We start from the raw sequence: 21306 nt of genomic DNA, 5'->3' as shown, positions 1-21306 counted from the left end.
TTTATTTATTTGAGAGAGAGAGAATGAGAAACAGAGAGCACGAGAGGGAAGAGGGTCAGAGGGAGGAGCAGACTCCCTGCCGAGCAGGGAGCCCGATGCGGGACTCGATCCCGGGACTCCAGGATCATGACCTGAGCCGAAGGCAGTCGCTTAACCAACTGAGCCACCCAGGCGCCCCTGGTTCTGACTTTTACTGGTTTTGCAACCATGAGCAATTCAGGTAATGCTTGGAGCCTCAGTTTCCTCATCAGCAAAACAAGGATTATAATACCTACCTTGGAAATTGTGGTAAGGATTACATACTGTGATCTTGAGCATGTAGTAGCTGCTCAGTAAGTGGTACGTAGCATCAACCTCCTTCTAATTACTCTTTTAAGGACTCTTATTTTCACACACAGACAATGCTGGGGCAACAACCCAGTCATTGGAGGGATTTAGTCAGATTTCTCTATCTCACCCTTTGCCATGTCTGTTTTTGCTGAGATGAAAGGGAATCCAAAGAGCTGGGTCCTTGAAAAAGAGAGAGAAAGAGACATAAACCAAGAAACAGACTCTTAACTACAGAGAACAAACTGCTGAGTATCAGAGGGAAGGTAGGTGGGGGATGGGTTAAAAGGTGATGGGGATCAAGGAGGACTCTCGTTGTGTTGTTGTGATGAGCACAGGTGATGTATAGAACTGCTGAATCACTATATTGTACACCAGAAACTACTATAACACTGCATGTTAACTAACTGGAATTAAAATGAAAACTTAAAAAAGACCTGGGTGCAGGCTCTACTTGGCCATTGAGCAAAGCATTTTAAACTCCGTGTCTCCACTCTAAAATGGGGCTAGTGACTCCTACCCCAAGGGCTCTTTGGGAAGATTCATGATGCATGCGTTAACATTAAAGCCCCTGCCAACATACTCCAAGTCCTCAAGTCAAGGTTTTGGAAATCCTTGCCCTCCCTGCCAGTCTCCCAGAGCCCAGCATGCAGCCCAGAGTTGGGTTGCGGGTCAGAGTTGCTGGGTGGTGGGTGGGGTCGGTTGGAGGCAAGGCCCAGAGCTGAATGCATAAATAACCAGCCATCCCAGTCTTGCTTCAAAAGTCCTGGTCTCCAACCCTTTAATCATGGAGCTGCTCTTCCCTGGCTACCTTCCATGTCCTGCCCGCCCACTTCCCAGGCAGAGGAGCGCCTGTGAGGGAGCCCAGGATATTTGCAGCCTGCCTGTTTTGCATGGCATGCTCACTAATAGATCCCAGGAACCCAGGGGGCTGCCTCTCAGCGGACTCACCCCATAGCCAGCCCACCACATAGGCTAGTTCTCTGGACTCCCCACATCACCCCCTCTCTGACCAGGCCTGTCCTTCAGCCCTGCCAGGCTAGAAAATGGGTTTGCTAGGACAGTGTCCTCCAAGTTTTATGAACCAAAGCATCAGTCCCCAAGGCCTGATCGTTCCAAGCGTTCTCATGGGACAATGGAAACCTAATATTAGAAAGTGAGCCAGTCTCAGAAAATCCAGGACATGTGTTTGCCATGTTGATTACCAGCCCCCCTCACTGGAGGCGAACCTCTCTTTAGGCAAGGCGGAGTATTCCTTTGGGATCAGGAGTGAGAAGTGTGTTGGGACTGGGGGTGGGGAGAGGGGATTGCATATGAAATCACATTTGGCAACTGGAGTCGTATTTTTAATGCACTAATGGAGTTGGCTTCTTGAAGAAAAGAACCAGTGATTCTTTTTCATATGGGAATGAATTCATATGGGAAAGAGTTCCAATATAAGGAGCTATTTTTAGATTTGGGTATACTAGATTTGCTTAGACCGAGGCTCACGAGCATTCAGTTTGCAACCCTTTCATTTGAGGTTTTCTTCTCTGAGTATCCTCGGGGTTGAAATTTAGCGGCCAGCTCTGTCATTTGCACTCCTGCCCGATGGAGATGAGACGCAGGGTGACATGGTGGCGTGGACAGGGCCTAGGCATTGGCACCAGCCGGGCCTGGGTTTGAATCTCTGCTCTGTGGCTTCCCAGCCAGATAACCTTCCACACCTCCTAGGCTGCTTTGGCCTCTGAGTTGCTCTGAAGGAGGGAGCTGGAGAAGGCGGTGAGGGGAGGAGCGCAATATTCTTTCCCAATAGATCGGGTGGGAGAATTAAATCAGGTCATGTTCATAAGTCACTGAGCATGTGCTGGGGCACAGAAGAGATGAGGCCACAACATTCTCTCCCCCAGGACTCTGCCTTCAGAAGTTCTTTAAAAATCACATCTGCCAGCTTAGGGAGCACATCTGCCTGCTCCCTAGCACACCATTAGCCCCCCCTAACCTGAGCACATTCTTGCTTTTGAAAATCATCTTCAGCCAGGCCTCCCCTTATCCCCAATGAGCCCCTCCTCCTGAGTCTGAGCTCGGGCAGACAATGAGACTGCAAGATTAGAGCAGACCAAGGCACCTTGGTGAGAACGCCAGCTGCTCGCGGCTTCCCTGCACCCGGACGTTGCTAGCCCACATGCTCTCAGAAGTCACAGAATCCTGGAGTCCTACGGTTGGGAATGTCCTCGAAGGCCTTATGCTTCCTGCTCCCTGTGGTACAAACAGGGAAACTGAGCTTTGTCCTTCCTCATTGTCACACAGCTGGTTAGTGGCAGAAATGAGAGTGGGATGCTTAGGGGACACAGATTGTCCTCGCTCTCTCTCTTGTTTCCCCCTGGAGGGCTACAGGTCTGGCCTCCCTGGGAGCCTGCATTCCACCTGGGCAAGAACTGTGTCCCTCATTAGTCCACACCCAGAGCCCTGAGTAAGTGGTGTTGGCTGATGGCTGACAGAATTCTTCGCAAAGGAAGATTTAAAAAGAACATTGGGAGCCTCCCGGTTTTCCATCCTTGTCTTTGGGAGGCAGTGTGGTGCTGAGAAAGAATGTGGACCTGGAGCCAAGACACTTGGGTTCTGTAAAATGTAACAGGCGCACATATCCAAAGTGACTCGCATGGTGCTGGCCTCATGGCAAGTGCTAGCTAATGGGGGCCAGCATCGGTTATAAGGGTCCTGATTCTGCCACTGTGTGACCTTGGACAAGTCAACAAACCTCTCAGAGGCTCAGTTTTCTGGAGAATAGGAACAATAACATCCCCAGCCTAGCTCCCCCGGGGGAAATCAGTCCTCCCAGGGATTTTTCAGGGTTTCACAGAGGAGGTGACACTTGAGAGAAGAGATGATCTCACTACAAGTTCAATGATGAGACAGGAATCTCAGGTTGAAGGAGCCATAAGACAACAGTGATTCAGGGAGAAAACTGTGGGATGGATAGAGAACCCTTTCTGGTGGCCATTAAACACAAAACCCTGTAACTTCCATGGACACATGGTCTTCACTCCACCCACTGTCACCTAAGGACCGAGGGCCTGAGGGGAACCAACATTTACGAAGCCCCTCCTGCTTGCCCTGCATGCAGCGTACCTCATTTACTACTCCCCACAGCCCTGGTGGGCTTGATGTTGTTTCTACAGAAGAAGGTTCATTGCCTCAAAGTTACGCAGGTTGAGAATGGAGGGCTTGGGGTTAAAGCTCCACATGCCCAGAGCCTGGTCCATCTCTCTGTGAATCACATGCCTCAACATCAGCCTTTCAGGTCCTCCTCAACTCCAGAGAGCCATCCTCACCCCTCGGTCCGGTCCTGGAATCCCACTCCCCGCGGAAGGACTTCCAGCAAGCCAGTGTCCTTGCCAAGACTCAGGAGCAGGGTGTAAACTGGTTCTTCCCACACGGACATGGGTTACAGGTGTTTGTGAAACCTCTGAAGTCGTGTGCAAGCCCGTCCGTGTGTGTGTGTGTGTGTGCACATATGTGCACTCACGTGCACAAATCTGCACTTTTCTGAGGAGCAGCCTCCAGCTCTCATCAGCTTCTCAAGGAGGGCCATGCCTCAGCTCCACAACCCTCCGCAGGGCCTGCTTCATCATCCCTCAGCTGCCACACCAGAGAGGCCCTTGAACTCCACGTGAGAAATGCGGCCGGACTGACGCCTACAGCACCAGGCCCGGCGGCAAAGGGAATGCTCGGGCTCCTTCAGGCTTCAGGGAACTCGAACCACATCTTGACAGACTCAGGGCCCTCATGCAGGTGGTTTCTTTCTGTTCCATCCTCCACGGAGACAGAGGAAGAAGCTGGTGAACTCCTGTAGGTCCTACAGGGGAAAATGGAAATGAAGGGGCAGACTGGGATTTGGGCTTCTGGAAGCATCCAGGGTGGGGTGTGTTGCAGGATGAGCAGCTGGCCCTGGGCCGTGGGTGCTGACAGAACAGAGAGGATCTGCCCTCCCCCCTCAGGTTTGGGCAGATGAAGAGTGAGTGACAGCAGCAGGTCCAAGCCAAGTGGCCTGATGGGGCTCTCAGGGCTCTTCAGCCACCTCGGAGGCCCCGGAAATACCAGGGCTGGGAGGGGCAACAGGGGGGTGGGCCACCTCTCCCAGGCACCCTTTGCTGCCATCAGACCCATGCCTCTCCCCAGCCAGCCCCTGAGCTTCCTCTCCTATTGGGCTCCAACACCACGCTCAGAAAGACCTTGTATGTTTTTCAAATTAATGCAATTAAGAGCATTAAAGTTTGCGAACGATAGAGTTTTTCATTTTTCCTTTTATTTGATTAGAGAAATTCCCACCGCACAGTTCCTCCAAATGAAACCCAGACATGAGGCCCATTGTTCCGGGGGCTTCCATGAGAATGTGTTACCTTTCAATCTCACACACTAATGTGTTTAGCGTTACAGTCCCCCCCAGGCGGCTGCAGGAAGGATCTGGAGCCTTGATTAAAGCGGCCTTTGCTGGGCAGGAATGTGGGCTCCTCCGCCCGGGAGTCACAGAGGGGCTGGGTGTTCACTCGGCAGGGCCTCTGCCACATGGCCGGTGGGCCGGGGACCCGAGCTCATGGGCGGTTGGGGCTGGCTGTCATTAGGCATTTTCCCCTCTCTCTTGGCCTTGCCTCCCAGACCTCCTGTACCACCACTCTAGCCCCAACATGGGCGACAACACAGTGCCCTCCCCAACGCAGCCCCACCCTGACTCTCCTCTCCTCTCTATCACCCTCCTCTACGCCTCTCTCCTAGGGCCCATCTTCGTGTCCCCCCCACCCCGCCCCAGCGGCTGCTGGGCTTCCCTCCACGGGAGGTCTCTCCGTGGTCAGCTCTGTTCAGAGGCAGCATTCAAGAAATCACACTGATCATCACACTGCTCCTCCCTTGGTCAGGCCCAAAGCTCCAAGGTGAAGAGCCGAATTAGAGCCAGAAGTGAAAAATTGATTAGAGGAATATGTAAGGATAGGCCTGGGAAAGGGAGGAGGGTGGGTCGTAACCCCTGTTAAAAATGTGACAGAGTACCAAATTTAAACAGGATGTTAAGTCTACACCCCTCCCACCCCAAATCACCAAAGGCTCAGTGCTGGGAGGCCCAGGTTCCTTCCCCTTCCAACTGGAGTGGCCGGCCCAGGCCCTAGGGTGGCTGATGGCCTGTATTCTGCCCATGCCCTGGGACCGGAAGCTGCTGGGACTTCCCTGCCTGACAGCTCATGTCCTTCAGACCTTCAACAGCCCAAGCCAGGGTCCTAGGAGACACCACCACAACCTGGCCCAAATTAGGCAAAACTGAAAAGCAACTGGGCTTGTGAGCTAGAATCCGGACTAAAAATAAGCCTGTCAAACCTCAAAAACCCTGCCACTCCTGGGTCCCAAGGAGGTGGAGGAGGGCTTGCGAAAGGACCGTGAACCACCTTCACCCCCATGCCTTGCTGCATTCCAGATGCCCCAGAGTCATTCCACAAGCAACCTTGGAGGACCATGCCCCACCGAGCAGAGTGCACACTGAAGGGGTTCCAAAAGGAGCACCCTCCTCTCCCCAGGGTGGTAAAGGAAGCACGGGGCTTAAGTACTTCATGTGGTTCTGGTGCTAACGTTCTCTAAGGGCGAGGCGTCTCCCCCAGACCACAACCTGGACCAGCAGGGACCAACCCATACTTGCAGATAGAAAGCCCCCTGCCCCCCCCTAGACTAAGAACGGGGCCTAATCCGGGCTAAGCCTTCCCTTACAATCCCCCTTCCAGGCCTCTGCAAAGCTCTGTACCTGATTGTCCCTGTGTGCAAATCCCAAGCCATTTGCATGCTCAGATTTGCTTTTGAAGAAGGCGTCTCTATGGAGAGTGGAAACAGGGAGGCTGATGCCTACTTGGGGCAAGGGAAGATGGAGCCAAAGGAAAGCTATGGCAGAGGGTGGGGAGAGGGGGGAGGACCAGCAGGATGACTCAGCCAGTTCAGAACCAGGTCCCCCGCCTCCCACCTGAGCTGCTGCCTCATTTATTCTACTCAGCCCCAAGGGAGGGAAATACCCCCACATGGGCTGGGAAAGTTGGGGGACTGATTTGCAAGGCTAAGTGAGAGGAGTTCACTGCCCTTTTGTGCATGCAGACACTCACTCAGGCAATACTTGGCCGATGAGATAAATCCACCTACACCTTTAAGCTGTACCTCCCCACACAGGGCCCAGAAGGTCTAACCCTTGGATCAGTCCCAGGGTTCTGCCGCAAACATCTGCCAGGGCCAACAGCCCCCAGGTAGCAGATGCATAATGTGAACTGCATTTGGATGAAGAAGGAGTTGGAGAAGGCAGTGTGAGGGAATCTGGACTGCAGTGGAAACTGCTCAGGAATTTGGCCTCAAATCCAAGTTGATTCTTCCTAAACAATCACCTTAATGTGGGTATCTCTCAGTTACCCATGCTTCAGGGAAGGATGGGGAGGGGGTGGGTGATACCAAAGGTGAATAATCCAGAGACTATTTCTGATTATTCCTGTTGGACTTTGCCAGTTGGCTTTTTTCCCCCCTGCTGGGAAACTTGCTTCCCTAAGCAGGATTTTCTTTGACTATTTTTCAAAATTTACTCATGATTTCCAACCACAAACAATGCTTCCCCGAGATGACCAAGCTTGGCTTTATCCTGAGCTCCATTCAAACCACAAAGACAGAAAGCGGGGTGGGGGGGATGGGGATTAACTGAGATGGTATTGGGGGCCCAGGCACCCTTATTAAGGGGTCAGAATTGCTTGTGGATGAGCCCCAGGGTGGGAGATTCTAGCCACTGGGGATCAATGCCTGCCCACTCTGTCCCTGTCCATTCTCCATGGGAAGACCCCAAAAGGACATGGTCATGAGACATGCAAAGGCCGTAGTGGTGGATTGGTAAGAAGCAGAAAAGTAAGCTTGAATTATATGGGGTTGGAGTGAGGGGTAGTGGCCCAGGGAATAAGCTGGCTCCCACGGAAGATGGGGAAAGGAGCCTGAATGCAATTTCCAAAGGGTTATGGAAACCTCATTCTGATCTAAGCCAGCACCTACATTCCTGCAGAGCCGCCAGCACAGAGGCTCAGAACAACCCAAGGGCCACTCAGAAGCCAGTGCCCGTGCACTGGGGCCTTCAGTGGTACCCAGAGAAGATAAGGAAGAAGCATGGTTCTCTGTCCAGGGCACAGGGCTCCACCCCCCTTTAAGCTCACAGTCCAAAAGGCACCGCAGCAAGGATTCTTCTCTGAGTTTCAATTTTCATGGAAATGAACCATTTTATCTCAGAACACAGGGTGGGGCTGGGGGGGGAGGAATGAATTCTCTTTCCTTAATGCAGATGGACTAAATCCCCTTCGCTTCTTACTCTAAAAAAAGAAATCCCAAAGCTGCTGCCGTTTGCTCTGTTGGATGCCCGCTAACTCAAAGCCAGGAGAATAAATCTGGAGGCTAGGTGGCTTGCAGCTTCTCTGCTTGGGCCCCCGGTGGAGCGGCCTCAGCTCCCCAGCCTGGTTGCCAAGGGGCTCAGGAAGGATGGAGCAGGGCCAGAGGTGAGGGGCAACCTGACTTAGAGGAAAGTGACCGCCGAACTTGAGCAGGAGGCCCGGAACTCTTTGAGCCAAAAGACCTGGGTCCTCAGGAAGGGCTTCACAAACTACTGACTAGCTGGCTGAAGCCCAGGCCTGATTCAATGTCAGCCCACAGATGGGTCAGCCGTGTTCTCTCTGCTGCCTGCAAATCCTTAGTCTTGAATTCAGCAATAGCCCGGCGTTGATTAACTGAGCTCTTACCCTATGCTGGGCGTTTACGTGCGCTCCCTCACTAACCATCCGGACAGTACCCGTTAGCATTGACCCCACTTGGCAGATTGTGGAACTGAGGCTCTGCGAGACCAGGTAACCCCTTTTAGGTAATGCCACAAATTTGTATCAGAATCAGGATTTGCAATTACGTATCTGATTTCTGAACCTGTATTCTTCCTTGCTAAGTCAGGTCCACCTTACCAGGCTTCTCCACTTTGCTCTTTCTATGGACATTCCAGTTCAGCCCCAGAAATGCACCATCTTCTCGACTCTCCTCTAGCTGGCAGGCCCCTCACCCTGACCTCCAACTATGACTTTTTATGCTGACTCAGTGTGCCAAAGGCCTATTCCTTCTTCTGGGCCCCCTTGGCACTTTGTTTACCTTAGTGGTTCTCCAAGAATATCTCCAGACCAGCAGCAGCAGCCTCAGATCCCACCTCATACCTGCTCAATCAGAAACTCTGGGCATGGGTCCAGCAATCTGTTTTAACAAGCCCATCGGGGGATTCTGATGCATACTCAGCGTGAGAAATACTGGGCTACCTCTGGCTTCTCCAGACCCCATCAGTCTTGGTAACAGTTAAGGATAAGGTTAGCTCTTGCTGTAGTCTTTGACATCTGAGCCCGCATCATCAGGTATATTATAAAGGGATCCTGAGCAGCTAATAATGAAATGAGTGAAGCTTGTTTTGGCTTCCATTGTTGCTTTCCACTCTACTACTTGGCATCCTGTTCTGGAACAGCCAACAGAGTGACCATTGCCACATGGGCTTTATTACCACTATCTTCAGAACCAGCTTCAATACCTTCAACCACCTCTTCCCCACCTCAAGTGGGGCCTGAGACATAGGGTGTCCATAAAAATCACCTGGAACCATTAATGTTGCATCCTCAAAGAATCTCTCCAGGCTTTGTTGCTGAACTGCTGCTTATCTCTCTCCCGGCCTCTTCCTTCAGGCATTTCACCACAGTCCACAGCCCACAGCCCAGCCCTGGCCTAGAGGATGGCCTCCCAAACCCATTGGTCCCAGATGTGCAATCAGACAACTCCACCCTTACTGATGAAATCTCCACCTCTGATTATGGTACTGTCTGTGTCTCCCTTTAATTCTGTCAATGTGTGCTTCACTGTGTGCGTGAAGCATGGTTATTAGTTGCATACATAGTTATGTTTTTCCTTCCTGAAGAATTGACCCTTCTACCATTGTAAAATATCCCTCTTTATCTCTGGTAATATCCTTTGGCTTGAGTCTATTCTACCTAATATTAATATAGTTTCTCCAGCTTTTGAATGTATATCATTTGTCATCCATTTATTTGCAACATATCTGTGTCTTTATATTTAAAGTATCTCTTGTAGACTACAAATAGGTCTTTTTTCTTTTTTATCTATTCTGACAATCTCTGCCTTTTAATTGGAATGTTTAGTCCATTAACATTTAATGTAATTATTGGTATGGTTACATTTAGTTTTATTTGCTCCCTCTGTTTTCTATTTCTCTGTTCCTCCTTCCCTGCCTTCTTTTGGATTTTTAGAATTCCATTTAAATTTATCTATTGAATTTGTAGCTATACCTCTTTGCATTAATATTTTGATGATTGCCCCAGGGATTATAATATACATCCTTAACTTTTCACAGTCCACTTAGAGTTACTATTTCAAGTAAAATGTAGAAACCTTGCAACCACAAAGGTCCATTACTCTCTACCCCCATCCTTTATGCTATAGTTATCATATGTATTTCATCTACATACATTATAAAACCCACAAGACAATGTTATAATTTTTGCTTCAAATAGTCTCATGGACTTCAGAGCCATTAAGAGGGCTCATTGCCAAAGGGAACCTCAAAATTAGAAGAGGCTTTCTTTGGAAGTTGATTCAGCTTATTCTTATCAAAAGGGACTTGGAGGGTGCCTGGGTGGCTCAGTTGGTTAAGCGACTGCCTTCGGCTCAGGTCATGATCCTGGAGTCCCGGGATCGAGTCCCGCATCGGGCTCCCTGCTCAGCGGGGAGCCTGCTTCTCCCTCTGACCCTCCCCCCTCTCATGTGCTCTCTCTCTCCTCTCATCCTCTCTCTCAAATAAACAAATAAAATCTTTAAAAAATAAAAAAAATAAAATAAAATAAATAAAAAAAAAAGAAAGAAAGAAAAAGGGACTTGGAGTTTTCAATATTCCTTCACTCCCCTCTAGCTGATGGTGAGTTCCAGGTCCACAGGGCAGAACCACAATTGATTCATCCTTATTCTTGTCTTTAAAACAAGAGCCCTGATTATCAGACACAAAGTTTTCCCTAAAATTTCTTAGGAGTCCTTGGCAGTGAGACATGATAACCCAGAATTCCCAGAGTGATATGCTGACGAAGCCTCACCAGTATCCTGTCCCTCAAAAGAGGCACTTCCTCCCATGTTATTACTCCTGTGTTATTATTATTCTCCTATGTTATAGTTATGGGTTTTTTCTCACCTCTCCTCTTAGATTATAAACCCTGAAGGTAAGGGATGTGGTCTTATGCATAGTAGGTACTTAGACAACTTTGCTGAATGAGCAAATGAACCCCAAATGCATTTCCTGGCACCTCTGAGGACAGTTGGGCACAGAAGGGAAAGTGTGCTGGGAAGAGAAGGAGGTCCACGTGTCTGCATCTGGAGTGGTGGGAAATCATTTCCAGGGGCAGGGGGTATAGCCAAAAACATCACTGTGGATTGATGAGGGGATCCCAGAGAGCCTGGGGTTGACTCCAGTGAAATGTAAATGTGGGAGTTGAGAATGTGAAATCTGCAAAGGAGAACAGGGGGAGGCTACCGGGTGGGGATGTGCGGGTGGGACCAGGATTTTCAGCATGCTCACGGGTACCTGGAGGAAGTGTGTGCTGGGCCACCCAGAGCTGCTGACACTGCAGCCCGGAGTGCTGAGGCTTTTTAGAGAAACCATTAGTCTCGTGACAGGGAGAAGAATGAAAAAGCCGCCAGAGCCAGGGTAAGCACAGGGCTGTTCCACAGGGCTCCAGGCCACACCATGAGGGAGGCAAATGGAGGCCATTCATCTGGGTACTTCCAGGAGACACTGGGGAGGGAGGGTTCACGGGAGTGGAACTGGAGCTGGTCAGAAAAGGCCCTTTGTCCTGGAACCGAGGGATCTGAGAGTGTATTTTAACCCAAGCCTCGGGGGGAAGAAGGGTGTCCTGACAAGACAGGGTCTCCCCAGGGTCAGGATAAAGGAGGAGGCCATGACTAGAAAGAGGTGAAACTGGGAGTGCCTCTGAGTCATGCCCTCAGCCTGTGCCGAGCTAAGTGAATAACAGGAGACCTGCAATACCTAATTTCATATGAAATGTGATAATCGAGTAATGGGGCAGATTTTTGCATGTGGCTGGTAGAAGAGCTGAGGAGGAGGAGAGACGGAGCAGGAACAAGCCGCAGCATGTTTCGACCTGTGTGAGCGAGCTAGCCAGTCTGCCGGGCGCTGCCAGCTGAGGTGAAGGAAATGCCTGTTGTTTCAAGGCAGGGGGAGAACGAGTGACCGTTATTTAGAGTAAGGAATGTGTATACCCAACGTGGTGTGAGGTTAAGCAAATCTGCCAGTGAGCCTTGACCTGTTACAATAACCTTAAAAGGGTTATTTGGGCTCAGGCCAGGAGGGCGAGGGGAGGGCACCCATGCTCATGAGAACCTACTGTGAGCACATCCTCCTGGCAAGGTGGCCCCAGTGGAGGGACCACTAGAACTCACTGACAGACTTGGGGCCCTGGGGGATATTTAGGTCATAGGCATTTTTCCATTTTACAACAAAGAATGGCGGCCTCCTCCGTGCATTCACCTTTCTTCTAACACCACACGGTAAGCACAATTACAAAAAGACAGGGCAAAGCCTTCCGTTAGGTTTCTGGGGATTCAAGCCAAGAAGAGTGTGGACCCCGATCCCAGCTCCCTCCCACAACAGGCAGTGTCTGAATATTGGAAAATGCCCTCTCCTTCCAGTCTAATCCATCTAGATTGCCTACCTCCAAGCTGACTGCCATTTCTAGCTGGTTAAAGACCTGGACAAACTGGATCTTGGAAGAATTCAGAGCAGGTTTGAATAACTCCTAAAAGCCATCTCTAGCAGGGGAATCAGGGCCATCACCCCAAATCTTCCTCATCCATCTCCTGATTTCTTGGCTGGTCAACAAAAGTGCTGAGTTCTTTCTTGGCTGTGTAACTACCCAGTTCTATCAGGTGACCCTGCTTCTCTGCCCAGTACAAGAGACAGCAGGGCTTATCCTAACTTTTGGGTTGCTCACCCCTGTCGGGGAATTCCAAACTCAGCAAGGTCCCTGGTCAGGATCCATTAATCAGGATGTCCCTTTTTGGACTCTACAGCATGAATGGTTCTGCCTGGACACAACTGTAGGCAGGTCTATCCTGGTTGAAGGTTTTTTTTAAATAGTTTTATTTATTTATTCAAACTAAGCTCTACATCCAATGTGGGGCTTGAACCCACAACCCCGAGATCAAGAGTTGCATGTTCTACAGACTGAGCCAGCCAGGCACCCCAGTCCCGGTTGAAGTTCTTAAGTGGGGACTTTAAAACAAAGGAATTACAGAATTCCTGGTGGATAGCCAAATCACCCAAAGAGTCAACTACAACTTTACTAAACAACTAAAGTAAGCATTTTGCCTAATTACAGGGGTAAGGCATGGTTGTCTTTCTGGTTCTAGCGGCCCATCCCTGCTCCTGCAGGCAGGGGTAGGTGCGCCTCATGCTGCCCCTGGACCTCAGTCATCTCTCCATGTTGTCAGTTTCTGCCTTCCTCACCTGCCATGTTGCCAGGTGCCTGGAGACCCTATTTCTATTTTCTTTATACCTGGTGATTATATTGCAATACTTGGCTGCAGGATTGGCACAAAGCTCAGGAGAGCTCTTCTGCTGCCAATTCTCAGCGTGCTTCTCACCCCCCATCTCTCATCACATCACCCTCTGCTGGCTCGCACTTCTGCTCTCCGCAGTCACTGCGCTGGCCCTACTCCCCCAGTTCCTTCACCAGCATCTCAGCGCCCACTCTCAAGGCTCAGCCGCTCCCAGGCCCAGGCCGCCTTCCTACCTCGGCTGTTGTGGGCTCCAGAGGCTGGGCCAGGGCTGCACAAAGCCTTCTTGTGACAGAGCCCTTTGGCCAAGCTTGGTGGTCAGGGCTGACAGTCGGCCCTAGGACGCCTGCATACTTACTTTTTGTTGTCATTACCTATCAGCCCTGCAATCCCAGCTATATACCTTGATTGCTTTCTGATTTGTCTATTGGCAAAAAAATTCCTTCAGCATAGCGTTATTGCAATGATTATCGCAATCATTCGGAGCTACTAATTCATAAGCACCATCATTAGTACCTTAATAGTTAATCAAATATTAATAGATTTTATTTAATAATTAGAATGATTAATAATGATTCATTATTAAAATATCATCATCGGTCTGGGCCTCCGCTCAACCCCCTGAGGGCTTTGGCCAGCTTTTGCAAGAGGTACCTGTGACAACTGGTTACACGTGGAACCCTGACCCCTGGGGTAGCTGCGGCCTTTTGTTTTTTGTTTGGCGCTGAATGTTCATATTGTGCCCCAGCGCCCACCGCTTCCTGTGCCTCCTCCCCTTGGCTCTCCTCAGGTCACATGACCGTCACAGGCTCCCACACATGCATGTCACACAGGTGTAGGTCAGTGGGGGGCAAATGAGAAATGCTCAGTGTTTCTGAAGGCTGTGAGTGGGAAAACTCCATGGTCACATTGTATGTTCAGTGTATGAGGCTGGGCCACCCTCAGGGGTTCACACATTAGCGTAGCACCTACTGCTTCCGGGTGCCGGCTGGAGACGAGAAAGGCCTGGGACAGGCCTTCTGGGATTGCAAAGCCCTGGCCTTCACATTCATATCCTCCCCCTCTAGGTACTCAGGGTGGATACTGTCCCCCATTGACAGAGAGGAAACTGAAGCCCAGAGAGATCACATGACAGCTGATGGAACCAGGAGGAAAATCTGGGTCTCCTGCCTCTCCAGCCAGGGCTGTCCTGTGTTCTGTTTTCTGAAACAGAGAGGTAGAATTTTCTCTCTCCCTCTCCATCCCCACCCTCCCCAATCGCTCTGCTTTTTTTCTCTCTTCTCTCTTTTTCTCTGGTGTTTCTGGGGAGATGTATGGCTGGTTCCCGCCGGGTGCGAGGAGTGAGAGAGGCAAGAATTACACCAGCTATGTGGGTTTGGGGCATTGACAAAGGAGTTCTCTTGGCTTTCCAGAGGCTACTAATGGGAGCGGGGGTGGAGCTTAGCTGGGGACGGAAGAACGGATAGAATCACTTGCAAAACCCTAATAAATCTGCAGGCCCAGCTGTTCCTCATCTGATGATCCTGAAGGGAAAGTGTGAAATAGTAGAGATGCTGATGGGCCTGGGGGGCCCCTTCAAAGGCAACCTGGTTTTCCCAAGGACCCCAGAGCAGGGGTGGGAAGTGTCCGGAAATGTCTGAAGGGCCTTTGTTAGAGTCAGGAGGCTTAGGCCTCCAGAGGCCATATGCACACATGGAGTGTGCCTGGGGACGCCCCGGGCCTGGAAGTTGGGGTGGGGGGGGGGGGGTGGTGGCTGGTGGTCAAGCCATCCTCCCCCAGAGCGAGAGAGCATGGCTGGGAGTCAGGCAGACCCACGTCTGAATCCGTGCTCCACCGTTCACTGGCTGTGTGGGCCTGAGTGGGACGTCTAACCTCTCTGAACTTCATTTTTGTCACTTGTAAAATGAGGATAATAATCCTCCCTTCGGGGTTGCTGTGAGGATTAAATGTGCTAATGTATGTAAAGCTTCTGGCTCAGGATAGGTGCTCAATCGCTGTTCTTTCCCTTTCCTTCTTTTTCCTGCCTCAGGGAATCAAGTGAGGCCAAGCCAAGGAAGGAGGAACAGCCCCCCTTCCCCCCACCTCACCCAGGCACTCACCCACTCAGCTGGGTGTGGATGGGGTGGAGTCTTGTGGGGCCCTGTTCCCACGTCCAGGGCCTCTCCATCTCCCCTCCAGCCCCTCCAGCCCCTGCAGGGCCAGGCCACAGAGGTGGCAGAGGGGTGGCAGAGTGGTGCCCCTCCTGACCTGACCTGATCATTGCAGGTCGGTAGGAGCTGGGCGTGCAGGGGGCTGCTCAGTCCCGCTAGGACTAGCGGCTTCCAGAGAATGAGCCTCGGGCCCCCAAAGCCAGGGGCGCCCTCTCTGTGGCTGAGGACTCTGGCAGGAGTTGAAAAGCCTTTAATTGGGTTCTGACTTCTCCATTCCCTAAGAGATAGCCATCAGTCCTGCCAGCAAGCCAACTAGCCACAAGCCGAGCCTCTGAAAGCAGGTCCAGGGAAGACTGGCCACAAGGACACCAGGCCCTGGGGACAACCCGGGCTACTTGAGCTCACATGGACCAAGCCAGAAACCTCTGCCCCAGTGCCAGTAGGTGAGAGCCCTGCATTCTCCAGGGCCTAGAACCTGCCCTGGGCTTGAATCAGCCAGTCCTGGGTTCAAGGCTTTCGCCAGCTGGGGAACCCCAGGCCAGCGTGGAACCCCTCTGAGTGGAGGTTGCCCACCTTTAAAACGCTAGCACTCCTGGGGCGCCTGGGTGGCTCAGTTGGTTAAGCATCTGCCTTCAGCTCAGGTCATGATCCCAGGGACCTTCTCAGTGGGGAGCCTGCTTTTCCCTCTCCTGCTCCCCCTGCTTGTGCTCTGTGTGTGCGTGTGTGTGTCAAATAAATAAATAAAATCTTAAAAAAAAAAAAACGCTAACACTCCTCTAAGGATGGGGAAGCTTGGCCAGGTCATCCTCCTGTATTAAGCCCTGGTTTGGTGACTTGGCCCAAATGACACTATTTGGGGCCTGTGGTTTTCTTTTTCTTTTTCTTTTTTTTAAGATTTTATTCATTTATTTATTTGACACACAGAGAGAAAGAGCACAAGCAGGGGGACCAGCAGAGGGAGAGAGAGAAGCAGGCTCCCTGCAGAGCAGGAAGCCCGAGGGTGGGGGGAGGGGCAGAGGGAGAGAATATTCTAGCAGGCTTCCCAGGGGTTCCATCTCAGGACCCATGAGATCATGACCTGAGCCAAAACCAAGAGTCAGAGGCTTAACCCACTGAGCCACCCAAGTGCCCCACCCAGTGGGCTTTACAGTCTTTTTAACACTGTAAATGGAAAAGTTTGCTATCAGGTATGAAAGCTTAAAGCCAGATCAGAGTAAGGAGTTGGGCCTTTGCTGAATTGACAGTGAAAAGTGGTGATATTTTAGGAGAATGATACACTCAGAATGCACAGTGGAAAACTGTAGCCTTGGATAGATGCCCCTGTATGGTTCCTGGCAGTACCCCCCTGAGACCCAGGCCCGAAAGGCCCCGCTCCTGAGCCTACTTGTAGGGCTAGCATAGGCTTCTATCCCCGTTTGGAGATCAGGAGGCCGAAGAATGGTGCAGTGCCACCTGATTTTGGAAACTCTGGATGCGCTTGGATGTGTAAGTTAGTATTCAGTGCATGTGTGCAAGGCCCATCTCATTATGGGAAGTAGCCAGCCAGTAGCCCATATAAATATGGGAATTTATAAATCTTAGGCATTTAGACACATGGCATGTGAGTCTCTGTTAGTACTCTTGTGCTGAGTCCTGCAAATGTTAGTGGCAAGACTGTAGATTGGCCCACAGTAGATGCTCAGTAAACTTTTGGGGAATGAACACTTGACACAATGAGCACAATAACTCAAAATGAGCAGAGATGGCAGAGAGTGGACCAAATTGGCCCGAACTTCCAGGAGACAAACTCTTCTGCTATATTTCCAATTCCATTTAGACAAACAGCATAAATTCAGTGAAGCCTGCCTTGTGGGCTCTCTGAATGCTAATCCCCTTCCTGCATTTCTTTTCCACTATTTCCTCTCTTGGATTTTTCTCTTTCCTTGTCTCTTTGACCTTTTTCCAGCTCTAATTCCCTCCCCAGCACTTTCTTCAGTTGCTCAGGCTGGTTGCTTTTCTCCTTCGCACAAGGTGAACAGCAGAGGTGGGGAGCCATGGGCCCTGCACTCGCGGTCCTGGCTGGCATGGGGCTCCCCCAGGCTCACGGCCTATGAGCAGATCCTGGTACTTACCTGGGTTCCTCTTTCCTTCTGGAAACTTCTGTCTGGTTCAAAAATGGGAGAGGTCAGGAGACAGCAGGGTGAGATTGGGAGCAGAGATCAGTGAAGCTGCAGCAAGTAAACACGAAATGACTCCTTAAGTCGAAGGTAGCAAGTCAGCCCACCTGCTCCTCTCCGCATCACGTGCACCTGCTCTTTGCATCCCAGCCCCAGAAGGAAGTCCTTCCTCGTGTCTAACCGACACCCTGCCTGCTGTGATTCCTGCCTACTTCCTTTGGTCCCTGTGGATGATGCTATCTTCCTCATCCCTCCATTGGCACCTCCTCAACAGGCCTCTCCTCAATACTGTTCAGCTCGCAGACCCCGAGGGAGTGAAAGCGAACTTTAAGAGGATGTTTAAAGTTTGGCTTCTCATCACCACATCTCAGCTGAGTCCATAAAACCGCCCTATAAAGCCCACTGGCCAGCCAGCCGCCCTCAGCCTCAGGGGCCTCCCTGTTTTATGATCAGCCCCAATTCAGACACCAGCTGGATATAGGAACTCGCTGGCTTTTATGAAGAGATGTTAACGAGAAGCATCTCTTTCCTTCTGTCTTGTTCCGCGTCTCTACTCCTTCCCTCATTCATGTGTTTCTTCAGTCAATAACCATTTACCAAGAGCCTCCTGGAGCCAGGTTCTAGGTCAGGCCCTGGGATGGGGGTGGTCACAGGGAAGAGCTGGGGGAAGGGGCGGCTCTCCCTTGGAAGGGCTGACCCCGCAGGAACTAGAACCTGGGCGGGACCTCAACAGCGGCCATAGCAGCTAGATGACACCACCCCGGCAGTGTTTGTAAATTGCACGGTAATTGTGAAACAGTGTTGGGAAAACAAACAATTACAGAGCGGCTGATAAGAGCCACCACAAGATGTGCTCATAGGGCCGGGGAGCCTGGCAGAGGAGACTCCAACGCGCTCGGGATCAGGGAAGTCTTCCCAGAGGAGGTGCCCTTTGAGCTGTTGCCTGAAAGATACTTAAGAGTTTTCAAAGTAGGCAAGGTGGGGCAGGTGGAGGAAGTCACAGTAAGGGGGGCCTCTTCTTTGCTAAGGACTGGGATGAGGGCTGGGTACCGAACGAGTGCTGGGCTCCTGGCAAAAAGCCCGGGAGCAACACAGGGTCAAGCCTTCTCATCCGTGAAATGGATAGTGCTGGTTAGTTAAAAGAAAAACCAGCAGTAATAACAGCTGGCACATGAATATAGCCTTTCATCATTTCTAGCCACTTTCATATGCATTACCTCCATCAGTCTTTACAATAATACTTTAATCCCCGTTTTACAGATGAAGAAACTGAGTCTTAGAGAAGTACAACGACCGTGTGGCTGGAGACACAGCAGGCAAGTGGCAAGTGTGTCACTTGTATTCTGTTGGGACAGCTTGGAGGTGCTTAGGGGAGTGCTGAGGGATGAAGGTGAGCAGCGGGGAAGGAAGAGGGCAGGACAAATAAAGCATTCCCTCTCAGGACCCTCTGTTTTGGTGACTATACCCCTCTCCCCTCCATGTGCCACCTAACACTGGGGTGAGGGCTAGAGGCAGGTGAGGGAACACAGGCAGGTAAAGTCTCAGATTTCTCTGGGAGCAGAAGAAGGAAAAAGAGGACCCCCTGAAAGGTAGACTCACCCAGAGAAGGGTCCTAGGCAGAATCACATTTATCGCATTTATTGGGGTCCCTTGACAAAGGGAAGGATTTGGGGAGAAGAGACACTGAGGGTCGGCCCTGAGCCCCCAGGGCAGCCACTGTCTCTGGGTGGGGGTGTTGGGGACTGAATGCCCCCTCCTGGCCTGCCCCAGTTGGGGAGATGCCCTTGTCCCCTCCCCACCTCCATCTCTCATGGCAAACTGCAAGGGGCCAGTTCAAGCCTCAGATTTGTAAGTGAAGCCCCAGGGACTAGGGAGAGAATCCAAACCCGTGGACAAGCCTCCGTAGTCAGGTGCTCAGAATGGAAGGGGTAGAGGGAACCGGGACTTGGGCATTCAGCATCACACTGTCCCAAAACGTGCAGGCTGGACAAACAACAGAACCCACACCTGCTCACCTGGTCTCTAACCCACACAGCCCCTCCACTCCCACCCTAAACACAGACACCCCCTCCCTACGACCCTCTTCTCTATACCCAAACACACAATCAGACCTCTACCCCACCCACACCGGCCCATTCCTACTCACCCACTAGTATGGACGCCACATACGATGGTTTAGCATTTACAGACTGCTCAGACGCACAAAAGCACGAGGCCCCAGATCCACAACAGTATCCAAATTCACTTGCCCATTCAGGTGTATGACTATGTATGGAAATAATGTTCACACACAGCCCTGGGGGCCTGAGATAAGGGACCCAGAGAGCGCTGGGGTCTAAGCTATGGTGCCCAGCAAGGGTCCCCAGCCTGGCTTCCTTCAAGCTTGTCATTGTCTTCCCAGCCCTCCACTCACTCTCAGCTCTGGCAGATAAGAGTTGACCTGACTGGGACCAAGTCTCCATCCCTATCTCCAACCCGCATTCCCCTTACAACCTCTCAAGTACCTGCCAGGACACCAGGGACACACTAGGGGCTCTGTCAAGTTACCCTCCCCCTTGCCCTACCATCATGCCCAGTACCTGGGGCCAGGAAGTGTGAGGTAAAAATGGCTGCCTGGTCCTAGGGTCCCTTCTGGTGGGGGAGGGGGTACCACCCGAAGCAGGAAACACTCCCACCAGGGCCTTCCCTCTCAGGCCTCAGACCTCCAGCTTCCCTCATAAAGCAGGGGGGACTGGGAGGGGTGGAGAGCGGGGAACGCTGTACCCACAATGGGAAAGAAGTGCATCTTCTGGCCAGCAGTGTCTAAGTCTCTTCATACACACACACACACACACACTCACACACAGGCACACCTCCCCCACTGTAATTAGAACGGTTGCTCCAGCACCAGGGGAATGGCCGTGATTTATGAATGGGAGTTGGTGTAGAGAGATTCCAGCACCATCTGCTTGGGAGCAAACAGGAAGAACTTCACCGTGCTGCAGACCTGGGGGAGGGAGCCAGTTGGTGGAAGGCGCTCATAAAAGCCAGTCCTAACGGCCACAGGTGCTCCTCCCCGCCCCCACCCCCAGCTCCCCTCGGTAGCACACATTCCCTAGGTGGCCATGCTGCCCTGAGGTGGCGCGGTGGGGGGAAGAGCCTGGACCAGCCAGCAGACCTGCGTGCCAGTACGGATAGCTACTGGGCTTCGGCTCATTCACCTGTAAAATGGAGGAAATGGCAAGAAAGAGCTGTAATGTGTCACACATTCACCGTGCGCCCGACCCGGTCAACTGACTTAGCCCCATTTTACAGAGAAAGACCCTGAGGCTGTGGAGGTGAAGAGACCGCTCCAAGTTCATGCTGGTGAACCTCAGGGCCTCGGCTTGAACCTGGCTCAGCAGAGGTCACTGCTCTGAACCATTTTTTTCCCCTACGGTGCTCCCCAACATAGAAGCTCTGGGGAGGAAAAGAGGTAAGTGTTTCAAGTGCCTGGCATATGGTAGGAGCTCGGTGTGCGTTAATTTTCTTCTTCCTGGGCACCCCGCTCTGGAAGCCAAAAGATTGAAAGACCGAGTCAGGAGGAGAACCAGTGAGAGAGATGCTGTGATTCACGCATGGTGCTTTGGGCAACAACAGCCAGGCCAGTCCCGAGAAGTTGAGAGCCATAAGCCAATGTCACCTTCATAAAAAAAATGAGCTGGGACCTTCGATCGACGTGCCCAATTGTTATTATGCTTCACAGTGATGAGTTTTTTGTTGTGCGCAGGGCTCATGAATGACTGTCACCATTATGTGGCCAGTCTGAATGTAGTTTTTCTCTTCTTCCTTTGTCAGTCCCCAGCATGTTTAACTATATTTCCCTGATAGAGGTTCCCAGCTAGAAGTAAGATTCAGAACCACCTGAGGTGTCTAAAAATTCGGAAGTCCTGACCCTTGCCCCCTAACGGCCACATCCAGATCCCTGGGTGTAGCCTCTAACCTTGAAAGGTTCTCCACGTGGTTTCAGGGTAATTTCTACCCACCCTTCTCCCAGCCTTCTATTTGCAAGTCCTAGCCCTTCAGAA

Source organism: Mirounga leonina, unplaced genomic scaffold, assembly GCF_011800145.1.
Source record: "Mirounga leonina isolate KUSES-001 unplaced genomic scaffold, KU_Mleo_1.0 Mir_115, whole genome shotgun sequence".
In the NCBI taxonomy this organism is placed as follows: Eukaryota; Metazoa; Chordata; class Mammalia; order Carnivora; family Phocidae; genus Mirounga; species Mirounga leonina.
The sequence above is the reverse complement of the archived record's forward strand: the minus strand, read 5'-3'. Positions refer to the sequence as shown.